Source organism: Fukomys damarensis, unplaced genomic scaffold, assembly GCF_012274545.1.
Source record: "Fukomys damarensis isolate Sample0158 unplaced genomic scaffold, DMR_v1.0_HiC HiC_scaffold_5, whole genome shotgun sequence".
NCBI lineage: Eukaryota > Metazoa > Chordata > Mammalia > Rodentia > Bathyergidae > Fukomys > Fukomys damarensis.
In genome coordinates, this window is record NW_022900917.1 from 81,851,717 (window position 1) to 81,860,870 (window position 9,154).

Genomic DNA, 9,154 nt, shown 5'->3' on the forward strand with positions numbered 1-9,154 from the left:
GGGAGGGACCAGCGGAAAGGAAGAGAAATGGATATGGGAGAAGGGAGAGACCTGGAGGGAGGCAGAAAAGACGGAGAGACCGGAGTGGGAGTCTGAGGAGGGAACCCCGGGAAGGGAAGGGAAAGGAAGAGAGGGAGGCGGGGAGATAGAAAAGCGTTGGCTCCTAGGGCGGTCGGTTGCTAATCCCTGAAGGCGTGTTGCTCAAATTTCACCTCCTGGGTGGGGGCTGGCTGCCAAACTTCTATCCTATGCCTGCCACCCTCGCTCCGAGCTGGTCTCTGTGGCACTTGAGGGATTCAGAGCCCCACTGGCGTCCTCGCCTTTTACAGGGAAACTGAGGCATGTGTGGTGTTGGAGTGCCTCCCAGGGGTGCTTTATCTACAGGGTCGCAAAGCCTAGGAGGTGGCGCCAGATGGAGGTCAAAGGCTGGTTTGGAGCAGATTCTGTCCGCTGGTACAACAGCGCTCTGGACTTGGGAGGCCCCAGTAATCAATCCGCACGATGGCTCCAAGCCCTTTGACTCGCAGGAGAGCTGTGTCAGGTCTGGGCCAGAAGCCACTGAAAGATGTGAACCCTTCTGGGTTTAAAAAGGGGCAGGAGGATTTTACACACTGATTAGAATAGGCACAGCACACAAGAATTCTCAACAGAGGCATATCCAGAGAGGATAGAACAGAGAGAGAGAGAGCCTCTCATGTAGTACTGCTCGGTTTGAATATTTTACCATATACATGCATCTCTTTTTCTTTTTTTTTCTTTCTTTTTTTTTGGTAACGGGGATCGAACTCGGGTCCTTGTGCTTGTGAGGCAGAAGCCAAAACCACTGAGCCAAATCCCCAGCCCGCATCTCTTTTTCAATTAAAAAATTTTTAATAGTTGAGTTTGGGAGTGGTTCTCTGAGCAAACACGTCAGCAACAGAAAAATGGTCAGAGCACACAGTTTTGTTTTAAGCTACCAAGTATTTATTGACTCTGCTACGTGGTCAGGGCTGTTTTATGACTTATTGTTCATCTTTTATAAAATAATAATATGCTATCCCTCATCCCTGCCCAGGGCCAGTGGAAAACCAATTGAGTTTCTATTGAATTGTTTTGTAAGCAATGATTTATAAACAAAACACTTCTTCAGGGCAAATTAGGCAGAAGTGATTTCTAACATGCCAGGCAGCCAGGAAGCATTTTCTGCAGAAGTACTAGGGGCTGAGGAAGAATGTCTACCAGACAACACAAAAAGCTGCTTCAGTGGCTCCTCCATGGTGATAAGAGGGCATAGGATTAATAGTTCAGGGAACCCAGAAAAGAAGTATTTTAAAAGGCCACCACTAATGGAGGTCTGTGTGATAAGACCCAGGCTCCGTGCTTAACTTGTGGACTTGTAGATCCACAAAAGAGTAGCTATTCTGAGCATTGAGGTCAGGAAAGGATATACCACTTGGCTAGGTTCATGCAAGCAGCTGGTGCTATTTAGGGACTCAAATCCAGGGCTGCCTAACTCCACCAGTCTGTATCCTTAGTAATCTGTTCTAATTCTCTACAAAGGGACAGGATAAACAATTTAAAGAGACATTTATTTTTGTACAGAATTTCCCAAGTTTACAATGTACCTGTTTCATTAGTTCACTATCACTCTACATGGGAGAGAGGGCAAGGACTATTATTCTACATCTTCACAAATGAAAACATGGAGGCTCAACAAGCAAGCTTTCCACAGCCCTATCATGTAAGAGCCTGACTGAACCAGAGTGACTCCATGTTGACCAGTAAACGACCTAGAGACTGTCACTCCCCCCCCATCCCTTATAGGATAACTAATGATTAATTGTGAATTGTTAGGTAACTGCTTTGAAGTAGCTGGGAAACTAAATGGAAACTGTAGTGAACACAGAGACCCAACACAAATCATGCCACTCCTTACTTGCCTGTAGTTGAATGTTCTGAACATTATAATCTAAGTTGTAAATGGAATAATGGATAATCGATCTGCTGATCATTAGTACATGACGGTCAAGTATATGCTTGATGACCACTAGCTCAGATCAGCTGATTCTTTGCCTTTGTCCTCTTCCTGTAAGTTTTAAGTGTAAACCCCACTTCAGCCCTATATAAAATGGCCTCTGTTTCTGAGCTAGCCGCCTCTCTGAGCTACTTGGCTTGGGGAGTGCCATCTGGCCAGACTAATAAAGGTCTATTTGCCAACTTGCCTGGTGTGTTCCTTCCTGGGTGACTCTCGCTATCCGACAAGCTCCTGGAGCCTCACTGAGCTTCTGAGCCCAGCATCGTGGAAGCCTCTTGGCTGTTCACGCTCCAGGAGTAAAAGTGAGACTTAAGTCTTACAATCACCACCAAGTGGGAGTTTTCAAGGTGGACCAGGGCTGACACTAGGCCTGAGTATATATGCTTCTTTACTAGCTTTAACATTTGCCAAGTATCTTCTCTGAATGTTTAAGCCACCCAGAATATACAAAGACTGCCATCCTGAAATTTATATAGACTCCCAAAGTTGAAAGGAATCTAAAACAATCAGCTCCAACCATCACCAGCTAGCTTGGGCCTTTAGCTGCATGTAAGAAGTAAATCAGAGGGGTCAGGGATTTAGCTCAGTGGTTCTGCTGCCTGCCTTGCAAGCAGAAGGTCCTGAGCTTGAGCCCCAGTACCCCCCCAAAAAAGAAGTAAATAAGACGTGAACTGGTTCAGTCATGGCTGACACTGAAGTTTCAGGCAGCTACTTCTCATCTGTGAGGTAGGTTTATGACTACTGTCAACATTGTCATCTTCTGTCATTTGGAAGGGAAGTCACCCATCCAGACCACCAAGATTTTCTCAGTCAGATGAAGGTTCTTTTACCCAATTCATATACAAATCATGAGTAAGCAAAGTGTAGCTAGGCTATGAATACCAATTTAGTGTTAATACCCTGAAACTTGAATGCCAGCAGCCAGCATCTTTTTTTTGTTTTGGTTTTTTTGTTTTTAGAGATAGGGTCTCACTGTGTAGTTGAGACTAACTCATTATGTAGCCCAGGCTGGTCTCAAACCAGCAATCCTTTTGCCTCAGCCTCCCGAGTGCTGAGATTACAGGCATGCGCCACCACGCCCTGTTACAAGAGGCTTTATTAGGACTTAGGCTACAGCCTAAGGGGGCTGCATATGGACTGACACACGAAGGGTATAGGAAAAGTTGCTTGTATAGAAAAAAGGCAGATTCACACACATATTCTCAGACTTGTTTAGTCATAGGAAGGGGAAGGGCTCCTGACAGACCTCACTGAGGATGGCTGCACAGGGGCAGAGTCACCCAGCAGAGTTGAAGAGCAGAGTCCTCTGGAGTAGACTCAACTAACTGCAGCAAAACTTATGCAATTAATAGCAACTGTGGGGTGCTTCATGTAGCCACAGACACCTATCAGGCACTTAGTTGAGCCACAGTTAGAAAAAAGTGCCTCTCGGGGAAGGGCAGGCCCTTCTCTCATGTCTAACAACCTCACACCCACACCAGATTCCTTCTGCAAAGGTCCTAACTGAGGTGGAAAACTTTGATGTTGTGGGTAGTTGTCTTGGTCAGCTTGGGCTGCTATAACAAGTTAGGGTAAACTGGGTGGCTTAAACACCAAGTACTTACCATTCACACTTCTGGAGGTTGAAAGTCTGAGATCAGTGTGCCACCATGGTGAAGTTCTAATGAGGGGCCTTGCTGGGATTTGAGTGCTGCCCATGTTTCCAGGTGCTAAAATTTGATCCCCAGTATAGGGTACTGAGAGGGTGAAAACTTAATATAACCTTGTCATTCAGAGGTGGAGCCTTTTGGAGATGATTAGGATCCATGTGGCACCCCCGAAGATTAAATCCCAGTGCCTTTTTAAGAAGAGGAAGGGACCAGACAGAAACACAGGTACAGCATGCTCCCAGGTCCTGCTCTATGGCACGCTGCTGCCTTGGGGCTCTGCCAGTAAGGCCATCACCAGATATAGTCCCTCAACCCTGACACCTCCAGAACTGAGTCAAAATAAACATCTTTTATTCATAATTTACCCAGTCTTTAATATTGTGTGATTAGCAGAAAACAGGCTAATGCAGCCCTCTTCTGGCTTGCAGATTAACTTCTTATATTCTTATAGTGGATAGAAAGCCAGCTAGCTCTCTGACCTCTTCTTAGAAAACCTAATCCCACTGTTGAAGGCAGAGACCTGATGGCCTACTTACCTCCAACAGACCCCTCTCCTAATACCATCACATGCAAATTAGATTTCAACATATGAATGGGGGGTAAACATTCAGTTAGTAAGCTCTATCAGAAAATTCCCCAGTAAACACAGCCAGAGCGCCAGGGATTTGGCTCAGTGGTTCTGCTGCCTGCCCTGCAAGCGCAAGGACCGGAGTTCAATCCCGGGTACCAAAAACAAAACAAAAAACACACAGCCTACCAAAAAAAAAAAAAAAAAAAAAAACCAAACCAAAAAAAAAAAAAAAAAAAAAAAAAAACACAGCCAGAATCTGCTTCCCTGAAACATCCAGTCATGGGGATCTCAAAGAATAGGACCAAGGCCCAAGAGGTTTGGTGGGATTAATTATCACAGCCACAAGTTGGAAAGCACAGGCTGTGCCCCTACTCTGCTCCCTAACTATAAACTTCAATGTCTTCATCCATGACATAGAGATAATCATTTCATAGTGCTGTTATTAGACTTAAACAAAATAAGATATGAGAAAGCAACCTGAGACAGTGAGAGATTCTGTCACATGCTACATACACAGTTCTGGGATAAGGTGACTGTAACTGAGAGAATAAGAGAAATATAAAAATTAGGAATATTTTTCTTTTAGAGATAGGCTGCTTAGCCAGGCATGTTTGCACACACCTATGATTCTGGCACTGGGAAGGCTGAGGCAGGAGAATTGCTGTCTAGGCTACATAGTGAGTTCCAAGTCAAGGGTCCAGGGATTTAGCTCACTGGTGCTGCTGCCTGCCTGGCAAGTACAAGGTCCTGGGTTTGATGCCTGGTGCAAAAAAAAAAAAAACAGAGAGAGAGAGAAGCTTCTTCTCCAACTTCCTCATGCTCTGAGTGTAAACTGCTACTCCCTCTTCTCTATCCAGATGAATTGACAGAAAAGTAACACCTCTTCCAGAAAGCTAGGTGGAAAGACTATGTAGGTGCTGGCTCCAAGAGGTAAGGATGAAACAGCTGTGGAATTTCCTTTCATTGTATTTCTTCCCAGTCTTGCAGCAAACACCCTTGAACACTTGAACGTGGAGAAATGGAGCTTTCAGGAGACTGGAAGCCCTTTCGGAGCTAGCTTTGAAAACACTTTTTCCACCTCTTGAGTTCCTTAGGGAGCAACAAGTACTACAGACCTGAGTGTCCAGTAAACATGACCATTTATCTTTATTTGCCTGGGACATTTACAAACTATGACTGTTGTCCTGGCTGAATTGTTCTGGTTGGGTGATACAATCACTCCACCTCAGACGAAAGCCATCATCTCTAAGGGTTTTGATTTCCCATAGGACTGCAAAGGATTTCTTACTCCCCAATGTCATAAGACTCTCTTAATGTGAAGTCTCCTATGGTGATTGCCCACAGTGCTGTCTCACCTGAACTTTCTAGTTCATAAATTGAGGGAAGAAACCTTCTTACTAAACATTTATTTAGTACCACTAAGCAGCAATCACTTGATTAAATCTTCACACCTGTTCCCTCAAAATAAGTCAGTGACGGTAGCTACCATTTATGGACCTCCAAGCCGGCATGTAATGAGCAGTATGACAGTCATAAATAGCTCATAATCCTCACACTAATTCTATAAGGCTGGTAGTTCAGGTTTGAAAAGTAATAGCATTCCTTTTTTCCTTTTCTTGGTGTTGAACAATTGAGAAATAAGATGCAAACCAGGCAATGAAAATTAAAATTACAATGACGCTCAGATTCAACCTCAAGGTAAGTGCCAAGCTCATTTTAAAACTTACAATCAGGGGTGGGGATTTAGCTCAGTGGTCCTGCCACCTGCAAGATCCCGAGTTCGATCCCCGGTACAAAAAAAAAAAAAAGAAAAAAAATTTCACAATCAAAGCCAGGCGTGGTGGTGCACACCCATAGTTCCAGCACTCTGGAGGATGAGGCAGGAGGATTGCTGCAAGTTCGATGCCAACCTGGGCTACACAGTCAGTGCGAGGCCAGCCTAAACTACATAGCAAGATCCTGTCTCAAAAAATAAAACAGGCCCGGGGATTTAGCTCAGTGGTGTCGCCTCCTGCCTCGCAAGTGCAAGGTCCTGAGTTCGATCCCCAGTCCCAAAAAAATAAATTAAAAATAAAATTTACAATCACTCTGGGAGACAGCTAGCCTATTTTTTCAGAGGTGAAAGACAAACGACCTAAGGGCTCAGTAATGAAGCGTCTAGCCAGGATGCTAGCTCAGGAGTTTCAGAGTGGACCCACCGGAGAAGGTCCACTAAGTGAAGTGGGCCGAGTGTCTCCTCCTTGTGCAACAACTCTATCACATCGGACTTGAACGGGGAAAGGAGGGCACACTGCACTCTCTGCTAAAGTATAGGCTCCTCGAGGACAGGAAATGGTGCTTCTCATCTCTGAACCCTCAACGCCTATCACAAACTCAGAGTAGTACACTTACTCCCAGGGAACTTTCGGTGAATCCATTCCTTGAATGAACGAATGAATGAAAGGCCGTGACTAGGATCCTAGGAGCCGGGCTTCCAGCTGGCCAATCAACGCCTTCGCTCGCCCGCCCTCCCGCCCCTCTACGGCCACCCCCAAGCCTTTCTTCCTCTAGGTTCCTTCACGTTGCGTAGAAATCCCGGAGCCAAGGATCTCCAGCTAAGGCACCTCGACGGAAGTGCGCATGCTCTATGGCCGGCAGCACAGAAACATCACTTTCCCTCCGCGCCTAGGCAGATTTGAAAGAGATTGGTTAAGGAGACGGAAGCTAAACTCCCCCTACCCCTAGCAAAGCTCCTATCACAGAACTGAAGACTCATTTTGGCCAGCCCTTCCCAATACCTCCCCCTTCGACGCTCTGGTGCCAATCGGAACTTGTCTTCAACCAGGAGGGAAAAAAGAGGGGAGAGACCGGAAATGACGCACGAGAGAGAGCGGAAGGAGAGAGGCCCCGTGCTTGTTGCCCTGGAAACCGAGCTCTCAGCCTGAGTCTGGAAGGCTTCGAGGTTCCTTTGCCCTTGCTCTCGAGCTAGCATAGAAGCAGAGCACGTTACGGGATGGAAAGGTGTCTTGGGGCGTGCTTTTGTATAGTCAGCGATTCAACCCAAAATCATGTTCTAAACCCGGGCTATGTGCCAAGGGTTGAGGAAGCTCATTGAGGAGGACTGCGACATGTCCAGATCTCATACCTGGCCCAGTGACCTCCCCTTATGGCCTATCCCTTATGCCCAGCTGCTCATTTCCTTTCCCCTAGTCTCTCTACTTTGTATTCTCCACCCAGCGCGTTCCTGCTCCTCAACATCCTGCGGAAATACCCCCACCCACCCATCTTCCAGGGCAGGCGGGTTGTGATGCGTGCCAGTGCCCGATGGGCTGTCTTCTTTCTACTTTGCTGCATTCTACCCTTTTTTTCTTTAAAACAATATGTTGACTGCAAAATGGAAAATCATTTTAAAAGAGATTGTTATCAGATCTTTTTTATATGTACTTTGAACAGAAAAGTATCACGAATTGTAAATGCACCCTTTATCTATATTCATCAATGTTTTAATTTTGCTTCATTTGTGTGCCTGCAATATATTAGCAATGTTTGTTTAATTAATAAGAGAAAAATGTTCCTTCACATAAAGTTATAACAGCAGCTAATGTGTATTCTCATCAATGCGTGGCGGCCACGTATAGAAACAGAAAGTTTGTAAAGTAAGTTTAATATATCCAATTTAAGAGAAAATTGTCTTTTACCTTTCAAAGTAAATTTTAGCAAAGAATTAGAAAATAAATCCTGACAAGGATGGCATATGAGAAGCTGCAATTCCACGTGTCACCACCAGAGGTCACAAGAAACTAGCAGCTATTGTAAGAAATCTGGGTTGAATTAGAATCTAATTGCCCCAAATTGCCTCTGAAACTCAGGATTTTGTCACTTTATTAGGGGATCCTGAGCCAGTTAAATTCTAGGTAAATTCTGAGTAGACTGTAGCTGACGAGGGATACATAGGGAAACAACTTAATTGGCAGTTGCTTAATTCTTGGGTAATTTAAGAATTTAAATTACAACATGACATTCCACTATGTTCTGTTATATTGTATACCATATATTACATGTGCATTCGTATAATTACTTAAAAATATTTGTACATATATTGAGTTATGTTATAATTCAAGTGATACTGTGTACTTTTTGTGTCTTAAATATTACATGAAGCAAAATATTAAAAGTACAGACTCGGGCCACATCTTTGCTATCTTTTAACTAGGTACAGGATTAATCTAAATTATTCAAATAATAGATCAATGGGGGATTGTGTGTTTTTTTCCATTTCAATTACCATATCCTTGCTATTCCTTTCCTTTTCTCTCTGAAGCAAATACTGAAGATTCAGATCAAACTGGAGCTCAGTGGTAAAGGGAACAAATTTAAATGGTGTCCCTAGCTGATAACACAAAGCAGGAGAGCACAGCATCACACCTGCAATCTTCCCATATGTGACTAGGATCTAGTTATGAGGAAACCACAGATAAACCGAAATGAGGAACACTCTACAAAATCACTGGCCTGTGATTTTTGAAAGCACCAAGACCATGAAAGTCAAGGAAAGACTGAGGAGCTGTTCCAGATTAAATAAGACTACCTGAGCTGTGTCCCATAGCATTGACATAGCAACGTCAATGTCCTTATTTTGATGCCTGTGTGGTGGGTATGCAGGAGAACATCCTTGTGTGTGGAAAATGCACACAACTCTGCAGGGGCCATGGGATGTCAGGTGAACTACTTTAAAATGGTTCAAGAAAATACTTGTGCTTGAAATTTATGTTAGAAATTGTTTCAAAAATTATTAAAAAGGGTCCTCCTGGTACATTCCTGTAATCTTAGCTACTTAAAATGCTGAGGCATAAGGATGTTTTAAGCCAAAGAGCTCAAGGCCAAGCGAGGCAACATAGCAAGACTATCTCAAAATAAGTACTAGAGTAATTATTTCTTTAA

General features: G+C 44.2%; 1 long non-coding RNA gene across 1 annotated transcript; it reads left to right on the forward strand.

Moving 5' to 3' along the window:
• The first annotated feature begins 5,088 nt into the window (after positions 1-5,088).
• On the forward strand, positions 5,089-8,790 carry LOC104872847. Its single transcript, XR_783288.1, has 3 exons — positions 5,089-5,164; positions 5,870-5,932; positions 8,535-8,790. It is a non-coding gene; the product is annotated as an uncharacterized LOC104872847 (long non-coding RNA).
• Positions 8,791-9,154: the final 364 nt, after the last annotated feature.